Here is a 17108-nt window from a genome sequence, read left to right on the forward strand (position 1 = left end):
TGAGGCAGGCGAGCTGGAGTGCGTGATCCGGATAACTGCAGGCAGAGGGAAACAGAGTTAGGTTGTGGTCAAAGGCAACAAGAGACGAGAGTTCGGTAGCGAGGTAACAAGGTAACAAGGTAACAAGGTAAACTGGAGCCGGGTACGTATCATTACCACTGTAGAGCGAAGTACGATCTGGCACCGACAGCAGGGAATCCAAGGGTTTATGAAGGGGAGTTGATTGGAGATGACGGCCAGGTGTGAAGTGAGACCGACAGGGGGAGTGGCAAACCCAGGAGGAGGAAAAACACAGCAGACTGCTGTGACCACAACAGCTAGTGTGAATGGCTTTGTATACTGCAGGGTAGCTTGTGAATTTACTCCAGGTGAAACTAAAGTCTGATTTAAGAGTTGATTATATTTCACATCATTAATCCAAATCTGTAAAGTAATTAAAGGAATTAAATAAATGTAGTGGAGTAAAAGTATAATATTTACCTCTGAATTGTAGTGGAGTGGAAGTACAAAGTACCATAAAACGCAAATACTCAAGTAAAGTACAAGTACCTCAAAATTGTACTTGAGTAGAGTACTTAAGTGAATCTACTTAGTTACTTCCCACCTCTGTCTGTATTATCCCAATGTTAAACAATTAAAACAATCATATTCTAATAGCACTTGATAGGTAAGCATAATCCACAAATGGCAACAAAAGCAGTTTGTGTTTCAGCCGTGTGAATCACCCTTCCCTACTAGCCATTTTCGTTCCCAGAACGTTGTAGTTACGTAAGCCTTTGGTTCCAGTTTGGTTCCCTGAACGTTACTTTTGGTTTAGGTTTTGGTTGCTACTTGGTTGTGGCGGCAAACTTTTTTTACGTTCTCTAAACGTTTGCTGTTGGTTACATGTTTGGTTCCCCTAACGTTCTCCTAATGTCCCCCAACCTTGTTGGTTCCCTCAGCGTTCCCCTAACGTTCCCTTAACCTTGTCGGGTACATGTTGGTTCCCTCAGCGTTCCCCTAAAGTTGTAATGTCTGTAGAATGTTATTTTTTGGTTAGGTTTTGGTTGCATATGACTACTATTTACCTGAGAATATTGTCAGTGATGAATGAACAGGCAAATTTGGCAGGACTTGAAAGTTTAATAGAAAGTATAATAAAATACAAGTTTAATACAAAATGTAAATTCAAAATAAAATAAAGATAACAAAATAGAAAAAATATAACAATATAAGCCAATAATAAAATTAAAATAAATATAACAAACAATAAAAGTAATATCTAAAAAAAAGGTGCAGAATTGGTGCAGAACTTCTTGACTGCCGGTGTGGCATCTTCAGTCTTGCTGACCAGCTGGCCTAAAAAGAATAAGAAACAAAAGTTGAAACACAAGAAGAATTGACATAAGTTCACAAAAAACACCCTACTACCAACCCAGACATTTCTGATCACCACAAGTGATTCAAAGATTTACAGTTTATTTAATTATTTTGAACAATCACCAACTGAGAAACTCCTAGACCTCGGCTTCGGTCTTGCCAGGGAAGTTCTTCACACAGGCCGCTACAGGTTGAAGTCAAAAAGTTACACATATACATCTCATCAGTCAAGCTTAGCATGAAACTGATGTGAACAATATATAAACACTTACCTCTTATTATCTTGCACAGCGCTAAGTCTTGAAAGGACTTTTTGGCCCTTCTCCCCCTCGGGCTGTACTGGGCCAGGACATCGTTGGTTGCCCCTCGCCGTAGAATACGTCGAATGGCTGCCCCTGCACTTGCCCCTCCAATGGTTCCAAGGAAATGTTGTTGTAAAAAACATAATTATACAATGAAAATGAATGTGGAGAGCTTATACAATCTAATTTTATAAGCCAAATCAGTACAGTTATAATGAGAATTTATTTTATACAGGATTATGGCCAATTAATTACCATTTTGTTCCTTCTGTCTTCTTGAGCCAGACTCCTGTCCAACTCCTCTAGCTCGTCTAGTGTTCTGCAGGGTGCCAACAAGATATCTTCTGCCTGAAGCAGAGGCTGAGGCGAGTGTGTTCTAGAGAGGAGGGCTTCGACCATAGCCTCCAAAGCATCAATCCTCCTATCGATCCTCCTCATCAGGTAGCCCATGTGTGCTTCCATGACTACGGGGACATTTGTGATGGAATTCATTTGAGTTTTTATACATAATATACTTTCCTATGTGAACTTCTTAAGTGTGTAAAAAGTACTTCTCTCAATCTGAGAGGCTGAGGCCCCTTCCTCTCCATCATGAGTCATTGCTGAAGTTTTTGAATGTTTTGTTTTGTTTTTGCCTTCTTAGTCAGGAATTTGTATTCAGACTGTAAATGGAAAATTCAAAGCAACTGTACCTCGAACTGAGTTCAGAGATGTATCCATCTGATGACTGGCTGCATGTCTGGTCGAGTGACAGAGAAATCTGCTGACCTGAAAAAGGCACAAAAACACATCAGATCAGTCACATAACATGCACCAGGTTATTCCTCATGAATGTTAGCTCCAAGCTATGAAAGATGACTTGATAACTGTTAACTTACCCACAGGGCTTCCAGACATACCCACAGTCTTGGACTGCTTTCTTGCCATTGGATTGGAATCATCTTGAAAGAAAGACCATATAACGTGTACCGATTGGGAATCGAACATTGAATTGTGTACATAATGTAGTCTGTACTGAAGAGATCTTACCATCACTAGAGGAGTCTGAATTGAATCTCCTCTATGCGGCCTTGATTGATGAACATTTGCGTCATCTTCTGTCTCAACACTTGAAGAGTCCATCAGTCGCAGACATTTCCGGTCTGCTTTGGTGTAGGAATCTATGTTAGGAGAAACATGTTTTTGAGCTAGTAGCAGCACAAAGCAGTATTTCCATACAGAGAACACACTATGAATATATTCTATATAGTGCATAGCAAAGATAGCTCACCTGTTGTGTACCATACTTTCTTGACTGGATGTTTAGCCCAGCTTCTGTTTGGCTCGCTGCAGTTAATTACATGCTTTCACATGTTAAGTGGTGTCCAGGAGCAGAGGAAGCCCCCCTGTTTAAAAAAATGCAACTCATTTCGGATCCTTTCTTACAATGTGGTGAAAAGACATTTAGAATGGAAAAACAAATTACGTCAATACAAAACCGCATACCTCAGAAGTGTTTTCGAGCCATGAAGATGGCACAACCTCAATGGCATTGCCAGTGAACTCAACCACAGTGAAGCTCATCTGTTAACAGAAAGGCATCATTAGCATGGCAAATAGAGCACCATATATTGCACTAATGAAAACAGTCACAGACCAAGCCCTTTAGGTGTTTTTGTAAAGCAGTTTTTATTTAGTTTATAAATAGATATACATAGCATCAGGATGGAAACTCCATCCCAACCCACCCTTTATCAATACAAGGCTCAAAAACAGAATATCACATATTAGCAGAGTACAGATTTTTTGCAAGCATACACAGCAAATACACTCAAAGAACCCCTCCAAAAATAGATTGAAGTTGTTTGTTTGGATATCTCTTAAATATCATGCAGGACTGTCAACAAAAAAAATGTGTCTGTTTCTGTGGCTCCTCAATCATCAATGCCTGTGTTGTGAGTTCACATTCTGGCACCAGCTTCATGAGACAGTCTCCCTTTTTCACTCTGAAGCACCTGTGAACAGAGGATCCACCTTCTCAAACACCTTGCACAAAACCATGTCATTCCTCTCCTCAACGGCCTCACAGCATTTGTCACCTGCCAAGATATACGCATTGTTTGGTCTTCGGATTTTCTTTTTTTGTGCTGGAACTGTGCTGCTTGGACCCTTTTCCATCTCCGAGAGCCATTTGGCCCCTTGAATAAGTGGTCTTCTTCCCGATCGGACCAGACGTTTCAGCTGTCCCAAGTAGTTTTCTAACTGGAAGGCACTACATGCATCCAAGCATCCAAAGGTTTCTGCTTCATCTGTTAAATGGAGAAAGTGCCTGCCATACAGCTCTGCTGTAGTCTGCGTGTTTGCATGCCAGGTTTGGAGAAACCAAAATATTCAGTGCTACGCTGAAAGCCATGAAATGCCTATAGAGCTCCTGCAGATGATGTCATATATGCTGGTCACGTGACGAGATACGACAGGGGCAGCCATTTTGGCAGTCATCGCGGCAGTAAATTGACAGGCACTGGCAGACTGTCAAGGATGGTGGATAACTGCTGTGCACCAGGTTGCACAAATAGGCGTGGGAAAAAGAAAGGTGTATCGTATTATCGCATTCCTAAAGACGCGGAGAGGAGGGAGAAGTGGATTGGAGCGATTAAAAGAGCCAGGAGCCTTCAGAAAAAGACTGAAAGATGGGACCCCCCGGCCGTTGGCTTTCGCTTATGCAGTGATCACTTCATATCAGGTGGGTGAAGGAATACAGTACAATGCTACAAAAAGTTTCTGGTCAGTTTAATTAAATTTAATTAGTTTAATTTAAGAAGTAGCACCCAGTTATTATAGCTAACGGACACTGTGATGTCCCTTTTTAACTCAACAAGTGTGGCTCTGGCGCAGCCTAGCCAGTTAGCAAGTTAGCTTGTAGCAAGCTAGTGGTAAACAAACCCGTGTTGAAATATTCCTTCTTATTTTGTAGGGAGAAAGAGTGATAATCCGTTGAGTCCGGATTTTATCCCCTCAATTTTCGATTACCTTCCATCTCCAGAGAAGAGGAGACATAAAACGAGACTGGAGGTTTTTAACAGAAGGCAGAAGGCTAAACTGCACAAAGTAGAGCAGGCAAAGATATCTGCTAACGTGACACTGCCTATCAAACTGGAATAATTTAATACTTACCCTTGCAGTGATGATGCCGAAGTTTTTGGATGTAAGACTCCACAGTTGAATGTTGTTTACGAAGCCGGACTGACACCATTTGTAAGCCTCCAAGCTTTTGTACGCTCTGAGGGAGTCTCCTGAGTACACTGATGGAAAGCTTACAAGATAGCTGTGGATGTCTGCGTAGCGCAAGTCGGGTACATCGTCTTCAGAGCAGGAGGTTATGCTCTTGAAAAGCACACCGGGTGAATTATATGGGTCGCTTATATTTAATCTCTCTAATTTTGTACTATAAAGCCGAATTTCACTTGAATTAAAATGAGAAGTATACTCGCTCGGTAAGAAAACACTGGCACCGGTGGTCATGTTGACTGCCAAAATGGTGGCTCCCAACCAAAAGTCACGTGACCGCAGGAGCTCTATACAGTGGCCTGGACAGAATGTCCTTGAGCACAATTTTTCCTGTATACAGGGCAAACTGACGCAGCTCTGTAGCCTTCCAGCGGTCCACTTCTTCGAGGTTCCTAGGCTTCCTGGTAAAGCATCTTGGTATAGATTGTTTCAAACCACAGAGTCTTCTGCTGATCTCTTGAACCTGTCCAGCAGACAGTCTAACCTTCCTGCTTCCCTTCACCCATTCCACCAGCAGTTTCCACACCTAAACAAGCTTGGTGCATGTAGCCAATGGGAAACATTTTGATCATATCAATGGGAAGTTGCAGAAATGGGGAGACAGTATGCCCCTCAGTCTCCTTAGCAGACATTTCTGTTCTGAACATCTCATTGGTTTGCATGGTGTTTAGAATATCAGGGTATGTTACACGTCTATCCACCCATAGCCCTCTCTGTGTACATTTGTCACAGCCATTGTATCCTGTCCACAGTTTGGTTGCTTTGACCATTGCCTTGGCTGGCGCATCACATACAACACGCATCACAACAGTCTTCCCTTCAATTCCATTTTCAAGCAGAACCTGCGTTTCTGCAACCACATCATTGAGAAACTCCAAATCCGTAGGCTTGGGTAGACCAGATGTTAAGGTTACAGGGAAAACACGAGTTGGAGACAGATGGATGGCACACAAGACAGGCCACAGAGTGTTCTTGCTACTTTTGAACAGTGGAAGGCCTTCAATGTTGAGAGACAACTCCAGTGTGTTTAGTTTTTTCAGAACCTCCTCTGGGTAGTGGTTGAGTTGTCCTTCGATAGTTCTCCTTAAACCAAAGTGGACATACTCCATTCCCGATACTGTGGCTGACCTGATATCTCTTGGGGTTGATAACAGGGTTCTGGCTGTTGAAGGTAGCTCTGGGTGCCCATTGGCTTTTAATCCTACAAGAAGCTCATCAAGTGCAGAGTGTGGAATGTGGTGTTTCAAGGCCCAGTGTTGTAAGAAGTTCCTAACTGAGCATTGTGGGTTGTTTTTCTCACTGTAGGGGTCACTGGTATCATCCATAGGTGTGTCCCACATTTCCAAGTCTGACGCAGAACCATCACTGCTGCCGTCCTCCTCAGAGCTGCTGACAGAACTTGTTGGTACTGCCATGAACTCTGGCTCTTCTTTAATCTCCTCTGCTAGTTGTAGCTGTTCCTGATGTTGATGTAGCCGCGCTGCTTCTTGCACAGCCCGTGCTGCATCTCGCGCATCCTGCTCGGCACATATCTCTGCTCGCACAAGCTTTGTCACTTTTTCAACCGCTGGCTTCGCCCTCTTCCATCGATTTGTGTTGGCCTGTCTGGCCAACTTCTGTGAACTCATTATTTGCAAATATAATGCAAACCATGCGTACCTGTTGCAATGCAAATTAAAGCAAAATCATACAGTGTTAGTGGTCTCCTATCGCTATGAAACAGCCTTTATTTCATTAAAAACTAGGCCTTAACAACCCCATGAATCTCTTTACTAATAGCCTGTAAAATTAGAGTTTTTTCTGTTGCGGGGCGAGTGCAGGCATAAATTCTCAGAGTTTTGCGGGTGCGGGCGGGAGTGGACATACACATCGCGGGAGCAGGCGGGAGTGTAACACAGACAGACACAAAGAAAACTGTCCCGTGCAGGGCTCTACACATGATCTTGAGCGTTGGGAACCTTGTTTGTGTACAAGGAGGAAATAACATTTTTAATGCTGGAACATATGGCAGCAACCCAAAGACAAGGCGATCAGGGCCTGTGCTAACAAAAACGTCTTTTAAGCAAAGTCTTTGCGCACCAACAATGTTCTCAATGCTCGAGTTCATATGTAGGGGCCCTGATAATACTACACGCAAAGTGTCATGTTGTGTCGAGCCCTCTTAGTATTTTAAAAATAGCGATTTTGATTAGCAGCAGCACTTTGAACCCATTCAAAAAGCCATTTGACCCTAAAACTTAACAGTTAATCTTAAAAGTGCAGCTTTTGTTGTCAATATCCTTTTAAACAAACAAGAATCAAGTACATTCACAAAAAGACCCTAGAATGCATTTTGGCGACGGTTTGGCTTTAAACAGGCTGGACTTTGGCAGTAATGTTTTAAACCCCGCCATGCATGCAAGTAAACGCGACACAACGGAATAATAAACACTTGAGTTTTTAAAGTAGTCGATAGAAAATGTGTCATTAGTGGCAGCACAAAAGAAGAAATGGCGCGCTGGCTGACTGAAAGTTCTGTAACGGCCGCTATTTGGACCGTTCCAATAAGTCTATAGGTGACTGAGATATTTGTTTTTTTCTTACTGGTTATGCACCTGGCCTAAGATTTACCCATGATAAAAATATCACAATCAATTGTCCACAGCACATTGTGTTTAATTTAAAAATATATGACACCCCCTCCCATCAAATGGTTTCACCTAGAGTGGTGCCATCCAATCCAACCATAATACAATGTTGATTCAATGACATTTTTTCAACTTGAATTCTTTCAGTGTTTGATCCACCATCAATTTTTATTCTATAAGTATCCATCCATCCATCCATCCATCCATCCATCCATCCATCCATCCATCCATCCATCCATCCATCCATCCATCCATCCATCCATCCATCATCCATCCATCCATCCATCCATCCATCCATCCATCCATCCATCCATCCATCCATCCATCCATCCATCCATCCATCCATCCATCCATCCATCCATCCATCCATCCATCTATCTATCTATCTATCTTAAGGCACTTTGCATAGGCTACATGCAAAAGAGTAGCTTAAGTGTAAAATATCAATGAAACACAAACTTTATTGTCAGCACTAATAGGCCTAGTTCTCAGATCAACCAAAAAACAACCAAACATAACGTTGTGTGGCGGTAACTGCAACTACAGGATAACGTTTCGGTTGGCTGGTTCCCTAAACGTTTGGGGAACGTTAGGCTTTGTTAGGTCTCTGCATAACCAAGAGGGAACGTTCTCTAAACGGTTTGGTTCTAACTAACCTTTAGAGAACCCAAGGCCAACGTTCTCTATACGTTCTGTGTTACTTGGGTTAAGTGTCCCCTGGAAACAAATAGTTGTTCTTGTGTTGTGTCTATTGGCATATGCTTACACAACTTGCTGTGAATTGACCTCTCACCCTTAAAATTATTTCTACGTCTGAATTATTGGACTCAAAGATTATCTATAGGTATTTTTCAAGACAACAAAGTGCAGTCATAGCGTGGTCCATTAAGTATTCTGTGTCGTAGCACAGCGCTTTGGTCACACAAAATACATTTATCTATAATAAAAATCATACGCAATAATATAAATAAAACCAGTATACAACATTTTTTTTAAGTGAGATAAAAAACATTGTCATGACATCGTATTCATACCATAAGTTAAAAATAGTTTTCCTGAGCTCTGTGGCGCTACAGAACTGCTAGGCACAAAAAGGACAGAACATCTAGTTTAATCTTCAACAATAGCCTTAAGTTGATCTACAACAAATCATTTTGAATATCTAAGAGAGCTCCGAATGAGTTTTGATTAATATTCATCCTCGCGTTGTCTGTGTAATTGCAGCAGAATGTTACTTAAGCATTATCAGATGGCGTTAGAGTGGTGATCAGGTGAGCGCCTGGTCTCTGACAGTGTGGGTGTGGTTCTGTCACTGAAAGGTCTGACAGAGGGCTTTTCAATGGCCTGTGCTGGATCCAGTTCTGCTGTCATGGCACAAAGTAAGTATCTGTGCCTTTTGCAGCTGTCCAAATTCATTCTAACTACTCACACAGTGCTTAAAGCGCAGAACATTTCCATTCAGTTTTTTTTTGGAAACAGAGAAAATGAGATCATGGCACGAATTTCAAATAAAAGTATTTGGTTGGTGCATGTAGGAGCTGGGGAACCATGGACTTTAATATTAGCCTCACCATTCTGCCACTTAAAGTTATGAAAGTGAAGGGAGACCTGAACAAATGTTAGGCACCATTTGATTCTTTGCTTGTGCGTGTTGAAATTGAAACAACCATGTACCATTTTGTGACTCTTTAACCCCACCTAATGTGTTCCATATTACAGGCTTGCAGAATTCCTTTCATTTCACCATGCATCACCTCCAACTTCTACACCTGAACAGAGAGGCTGGTATGCTGTTTATACTGTCCTGGGTCTGTCTAAAATGGCCAAATGTTGAGCGCAGATTTCAAATATCCTAGTACGCAGTCTGATCTTAGCTCACTGATTAAATAAAAGAGAACAAGGGAATGGAAAAGTGATGGAAGACAAAATAACTGTAATAAAGACAAGGACAAATGGTCAAACCACTAACAGTACAAAGCTATGAAATCAATTAAAGGTCAAAGAAAACGAGTGACTTTTCAGATGCCTTTAAACTATGTACAATCATCTGCCTCACTGAGCTTTCGCAGAGGGCTGGTATAAAGTTGAGTGTATGTTTTTCTTCAAACCTGGGCACCTGGATGCCTAATGAACGTGGCGCCCACAGTTAACAGATATTACTGTTACAAGAATAACATTAAAGTTGGTTGATAATTTTCAGCATGGCCTGTTTTTAAATCATCGGCACACTAGTACATTACCAATTGTTGGTTTAAGCTGTTCATATAAACGATTTGTGTGCTCATTAGCAACTAAAGAGATATTTAACTGCAGGCATTCATTGTTTTCCCCACCTCAGTAGCTTGAATGCACAGAGGGAGGGAACGATGCTATTGCCACTTTGGATTAATAACAAACGCAGCATTAACTTTTGTACTGCAGTGATATCCATAAATAACTCGTTTAAGTAGGGAAACATAACCTCTAATTTGATGTTATCTAAAGCCAAGCATTTGTCAAAGTAAGCCGAAGAAATGAAGACGACACAACAGTACAAACATTTCAATGAAACCAGCGAAGCATAAACCTGTGAACAAGACGCTAGTGTGTTCACCCTGCTGGGAAAGGAGTAGTCAGGCAAGGGTAAGCTTACTGAACACTGACAGTAATCGTATCTGGATCTCTTGACTCTTAAGTGGTGTTTCTTCACTTCAACTTCACTGACGCCCTCTCTGAAAGTAGGGTGTAGAATGTTAGCCAGATTTGTTTTGAGCATATCTTAAATGTATGGTAGGACCAATAGCCTGATTCTAATTCCAAAAACAGACCTCCATAATGTTGATTGAGATTGCAGAGTAGTGTAAAATCCCTTTGAATAACAGCCGCAATAAACATTTGATGCCTCATCCTGTGCTTGTTTCATAATCATTGCATCAGAAAAAATGCTAGCTGAAACTTAAGATAACATTGACAAATAATCAGGAAAGATGTAACGGTAATAATGGGGATGTTAAGAATGTAAGACCAACTGCGCAGTGCATTTGTGATGATAGTATTGACAAGTAGCACTACAAAATAACAAGCCATTTGTCGAGTATATTATCAGTTGCAACACCAGAGAATGTTAAAGTGCAATACAGCAGTAGTAGTCCTGAACTGGATCAATGAGTTTGCTGGTGCACAAATCATAAGCCGCACAGACTTTCACAAGCTTCCAGAGGCCAGGACAGAGTGTGTGCTACTCTGAGCTAACACAAATACACATTCAACTTCTCTCGCAGATTCGGCTATGCAGGGCAGCACCAGGGGAAAGAAAGTACATCTTTGCTTAATGCTGTCCCCTGATGAAGCAGAAGCGTAGTTTGTTTAGGCCTGTCATGGCCTGTTGGGGCTTTACTCGATGGTGAAACGACCTAATACATATTGATAATCACACACTTATAGAGCTCCTGCGGTCACGTGACTTTTGGTTGGGAGCCACCATTTTGGCAGTCAACATGACCACCGGTGCCAGTGTTTTCTTACCGAGCGAGTATACTTCTCATTTTAATTCAAGTGAAATTCGGCTTTATAGTACAAAATTAGAGAGATTAAATATAAGCGACCCATATAATTCACCCGGTGTGCTTTTCAAGAGCATAACCTCCTGCTCTGAAGACGATGTACCCGACTTGCGCTACGCAGACATCCACAGCTATCTTGTAAGCTTTCCATCAGTGTACTCAGGAGACTCCCTCAGAGCGTACAAAAGCTTGGAGGCTTACAAATGGTGTCAGTCCGGCTTCGTAAACAACATTCAACTGTGGAGTCTTACATCCAAAAACTTCGGCATCATCACTGCACAAAATAAGAAGGAATATTTCAACACGGGTTTGTTTACCACTAGCTTGCTACAAGCTAACTTGCTAACTGGCTAGGCTGCGCCAGAGCCACACTTGTTGAGTTAAAAAGGGACATCACAGTGTCCGTTAGCTATAATAACTGGGTGCTACTTCTTAAATTAAACTAATTAAATTTAATTAAACTGACCAGAAACTTTTTGTAGCATTGTACTGTATTCCTTCACCCACCTGATATGAAGTGATCACTGCATAAGCGAAAGCCAACGGCCGGGGGGTCCCATCTTTCAGTCTTTTTCTGAAGGCTCCTGGCTCTTTTAATCGCTCCAATCCACTTCTCCCTCCTCTCCGCGTCTTTAGGAATGCGATAATACGATACACCTTTCTTTTTCCCACGCCTATTTGTGCAACCTGGTGCACAGCAGTTATCCACCATCCTTGACAGTCTGCCAGTGCCTGTCAATTTACTGCCGCGATGACTGCCAAAATGGCTGCCCCTGTCGTATCTCGTCACGTGACCAGCATATATGACATCATCTGCAGGAGCTCTATAGCGTTGGTAATAAAGTATCTTTGTCACAGCACTCACACGTAGAGGAGCAGGATGGATTAGCCTGGGTAATATTTTCCCCTTTCTTGGCCATATTTCGCTCCTGCTTTGTGAAACACCAAGCCAAAGTCGTTTCATAATTTGCACAGAACATATGGTGTTGTATTAAAAATTTGGAGGTAAATCTAGAGTTAGGAAGCTGTAGGAACAGCACTTGGGGGCCCAATGCAGCAAAACAACTTAACATCACTCGCTAATCTAGTTGCGGGTGTTCAGAAGAACAGAGCTCAATTAAACCAAATTGGCTTCCACACAGCTATTCAAATGACTTTAGAATCAAATGCTCACAAACTTAATATGCTTACCTTGGCAGAATCTCCCTGTTCCTTACAAATCCCTCCCTCCCTGTTACCACACCAAGACACTGAAGAGATGGGAGGAGCTGAAATAAAAAGGAATTTACATTTAAATCAGCCTGGAAAATGTACAAAAATGTGATCAGGGTCTGTGCTTTTCCCACTGCTTTAATCAAATATTTGACTCGATGACATACACACCGTGAGAAGTTGCCTGGCTAGTATCTCAAGAGAGGGCCAAGGTAATCAGTTGTTAATGTACTGCCCACGCTGCAATTAAGCACCAATTAAAACCACCGGTGGTGTGTCGGATATATTACCAGACTCTTCCCAGATTATAGCTCACTTCTACCTCTCATAAATTGCATTTAATTTAGTGGTTATAGTGCAGAACATTAAAAGTAAGCTGTGTGGAGGACTGAGAGAAAAACTATTAGAAAAGACATCAGCTTTGCATTTTATAGAAAATATTTAGCTTTGTTGAAAAGATGTCAGGCTATAACGAACCAGATTTATTTTTAACATTTAAGGATCACTAACAAAGATAATTATTCATTGTTTCTGTTTAATGTAGCATTGATACAATATCTATTATATATTGTGTGTGTATCTGTGGATGTGGGTTGCAATGTCTTGTGATGCATAAAGTTATATTACATTAAATGTCCATACAGTATGTGTGCAAAAGCTGTTTTGTTTTGGGGCTATCAGTAAATAGTCGTTGTTATTATTGTATATTACCTGTCAGGTTTTTTTTAAAGGAATTATTTAAAATTGGAAGCAATGTCTTCATTACTGGTATATGATTATTTATTCCCAGAGAGAAAATCATCAGTCTTCCCCTGTTGTTGACACTGCATAATGCTGAGTAAGCCTCTGCATCTTAAACCCCTGCAGCTGCTTTGTGAACCTAAATTGCATTGGATTCATATATTCCTCCAAACTTAGGAAAAATGAACCATTAAGTAGCGTGCAGGCTGGATCAATCACAAAAATAGTTGAATCCAGATTTTTCCAAGCAGATGTGTTGCTGAAGTTATCGTCTACGATGTAGAAACAACACAAATCTCATAAAGTACATTTCCTTCTATAGATCCAAGTAACATAGGTTTCCCACCATACATTTAAATTCAAATACTATATGTGTACTGTAAAAATGTTCTTCCTCTGTCATCCTAGCCTAAGAATGACAATATAGTAAATTGGTTTTAAGCTCATCTTCAATTTTTACTTTCTCACCCTTTCGCAATATACCTTTGTTTTTACTGTTCTTGTTTATTATCTTCCTGTCTGACTGTATATCTCAATGGTCCAGTGGAGTGGAGGATAAGTCAAACAACCCAATTCTTTTCACAAAAGATTGGGTGTGTTCCTCCTCCATATCATCTTTTTCTGCATCGGCCTTCTCTATATCAGCAGAGTCTCTGGGCGACTGAAAGCAGGACAGATCAAAACGTCCCCTTTCATATCCAATCTGACTATTTCTCTGTTGTCGTTATCTTTGTCTTTGTCTTGTTTTGTCCATGGGACTTTGTGTGTGTGTGTGTGTGTGTGTGTGTGTGTGTGTGTGTGTGTGTGTGTGTGTGTGTGTGTGTGTGTGTGTGTGTGTGACCGTCTTTTATCTGTGTCTTTGTGTGGCTGTCTCTACGGTCCAGTAGATGGGTATCATTCAAATCCAGTATGAAGTGAGCCGCCTGTAAACCGAGCACAGAGCATCTGTGGGAATCGTGGCCGGGGATAGAAGGGCCGTTTGAGGCTGAGTGAGCCTGCCACTGATGACTAGAGGGAGGAAACTATAGAGGAAGGAGTATTTGCTAATTCATGTCCTTGAATTCCAGTATGTGCTGTTTTCTATAAACATAGCACTCTCAGTCCCATCTTGTGGATTCTGTATGATGTCGGTTAAATTCTATCAAAATGTCTGGTCTGCTTGTTGAATGGCTTATTGATGAAATTTGAATTTGCTTTCACCAGTCTCAATGCAAGTCTTTCTGTGCCCCTTTCTCCTTAAATCAGACATGAGATCTCAATAGAGAACAGTTGGCTTAAGCTAGCTTAAACTAAAAATGAAGTGACGGCATAGGAAGTGGAATAAGATGATGTGACGAGTGAGGAGAAGATTTTTTAAGATTGTGAATTTGATGTGAAGGCTATACTTTGTGACTGTAGAGGTCAGCACAGTATAACATATGGAGGATGTGATGTCAGGAAAGACATGTGGAGATTTAAGTGTTAGAACAGAGGAGGCAGAAACAGTGAAGAGAGAGCAAAGACAAAAGGAGAGTATAAAGAAAATCAATCACATTTCTCAATCAGGAACATAACAAAGAGTATAGATAAACTATCATACTGTTTGTGTAAATAATTATATGGATCAAGTCAATGAAAAAACTGTGAAATTACAAAATTATTTAAAAGAGAAGTTTGCGACTTAAACTTTCAAAAAACAATCAAACAGCATCAACAACAAAGTGCTGTTTTGCCAAAAGGACAAACTAGACTCCCATTGTGGAATATAATTGACCAAAGTAAGAAAGTGTTGAGGACAACTATATCCAATTTATTACATTTGTATTACATTACATTATTGCTTTGGGGTGTTGCAGCGGGTCCCTTTAGAACAACTGCAACATCAGCATTAAAAGTTGAAATGCTGCTAGAAATAAGAAGGATACAGCTTTAATCATTAAACCAGGGGAAAAGAAAGGGTAGCAAAAAGCTTTTAATGTACAAAAAGAAAAATAACTCAAATATATCAAATAAACACCAGTCCAACTTTATGGTGTTAGGAGCCACACAACAACATCCCGAACCTAGTGTAGATTTGACAATAATCACAAAGGAAAAACAAAAAAAGGAGTATTTTTTAAATATGAATAGAGTTAAAAACCTGTACATAAGCATGCAAATACATATGCTTTAAATAAATCAATCAATCAAATGCAATCATGTAAGTGTTACAACGGATTGAAGAGACCATAGAGAACATTTTTGGTTCAAGTTCAAGTTTGAGAGCCATTAAACAAGCAGATCATGTTGATGTAGTTGAAACCGACAAAACAGGATTTAAATGATGGGATTGCGAGTGTGCTATCTCCATGGATACCAGCACATATTGCAATCAAAGGAAATGAATTAGCAGATACGTTTGAAAAAGAAGCCATCGCAATTATGGGGTGCAGTAAAAAAGTTAGAAAAACAACTTCTCCGGATTTCAACTAAGTAAACAACCACTCATTTATTATTTAGCCTAGAGATGTGGGTTTTCACACATGAAAAGGCTGGGAGGTAACACTTGATAGTGAAAGCTAATCTTTTGGTAACTTTGCCTTAAATATTTTGCTAACAGAGCAAAGCTGTTTTGTTCCATCAATGACACAGCATCACAGAGCTTCTGTTTGGAGGAGCGTCCTCAAGCAGATTTACTGATGTTAAGCCACCAAGGGAACATTGATAAGCAATTTTCTCATAGTGGGAACCGTAACCCAAAGGCCAACATGATACCAACCGTTCATTGTGTGTTGCATTTCCTCAGGGGAAGAATAATAAGCTACTGACCCTTTCATTGGATACATTACAATTGCGATGAGTTGGAAATTATATTAAAAAAACAAGCTAACAAATACAAAAAATCTAATACATTTCAGATTCAGATGGAAGCTGTAGTGCAGCGGGTAAGTGCGCCAATCTTCGGATCAGGAGAGAGTTGGTTCCTGTCCCACTGTGGTCAGCATGTCGTTGTGTCCCTGGGCAAGACACTTCACCCAAAATTGCTTCTTTAGGGGGTGGTCACACTGCAAGTCGCTTTGGATACAAGCGTCTTACAAGTAACATGTAAGATTCAGTTTCAGAACCACAGTGCATGGTAAAAGTAAATGATAACACAAGGGCATCTTTATTTGCAAGTGCATTTTCGTTTTTTTGTATTATGATCACATTTTGTTCAAACTATCTTTATGAAGTTTGCTGACGCCCTAACTCCTTTTGAACGCTTTCTTTACAAGGGACCTTGGAGATCCTTTGCCAACCAAAGTTTACAATACAATTTACACAACTAGTGTGGCCAACTTTTCAGAAATACATAATATAATGCCTACTAGTAACTCAAATGTGTTGCATATACTAATTCAAGCAAAGATAGTGTCAGTTGCCATTTCTTTGTTCTATATTCTCAACACATTGTACTGTAAACATCTCCTGCCAAGAGATGATGATTGCTTTAGTCTTGCTTTACCTGACTGCTTGACAGTGTCAGTATCATCTGACTTCACTTGATCCATGTTCACGTAACTGTACTTTGTCTTTTAATGACATGTTTACTGCATTCTGCCTCGAACAAGGTGAAACAACTTCAAAGACATAGTTGCTCTGTCATCTTTGTGGTGGTTTTTAGACTTGCGGATGGCAGCTTTCACATGCCCTGCAGTTATTTGTCTTCACAGATCACTGCTTGGTGTGTCAGACCCTCCTTGATTTAATAGTGTTTTATACATCCACACAGTCTTATCAGTTCTGCTGGAGACAGTAATCAAACCACATATTTAACAGTGTCTGAGTGTGTTGGGGGGTGGGCAACTTTAAATGCAGTGCCAGACTAATTGAAACTGTGACAATAATATATTTTAAGGCCACCGTACATGATAGATGAGTCAGTCCCTGTAGGATATTACCACTTTTCTTCAGTGCCTCCATTCATCCATCTCTTTGCTTCAATCCTAAATACTGAAAGGTTAGCACCCTTTTAAAGTTTGCTTAATTTTAACACCTGTCTTGAGAACACATTTGTGTTCTTTTTTTTTTATGGCTGCAGACAGTACAGTTTGCATTGG

At 40.6% G+C, this 17108-nt stretch overlaps 1 long non-coding RNA gene across 1 annotated transcript; it reads right to left on the minus strand.

The window, feature by feature from the left end:
• Positions 1-2730: 2730 nt before the first annotated feature.
• On the minus strand, positions 2731-3226 carry LOC134882658 (uncharacterized). Its single transcript, XR_010168183.1, has 3 exons — positions 3147-3226; positions 2932-3046; positions 2731-2821 (listed from the first exon to the last, which is right to left on the minus strand). It is a non-coding gene; the product is annotated as an uncharacterized LOC134882658 (long non-coding RNA).
• Between the last annotated feature and the right edge of the window lie 13882 nt (positions 3227-17108).

This window comes from Eleginops maclovinus, chromosome 20, assembly GCF_036324505.1.
Source record: "Eleginops maclovinus isolate JMC-PN-2008 ecotype Puerto Natales chromosome 20, JC_Emac_rtc_rv5, whole genome shotgun sequence".
NCBI classification, from domain to species: Eukaryota; Metazoa; Chordata; class Actinopteri; order Perciformes; family Eleginopidae; genus Eleginops; species Eleginops maclovinus.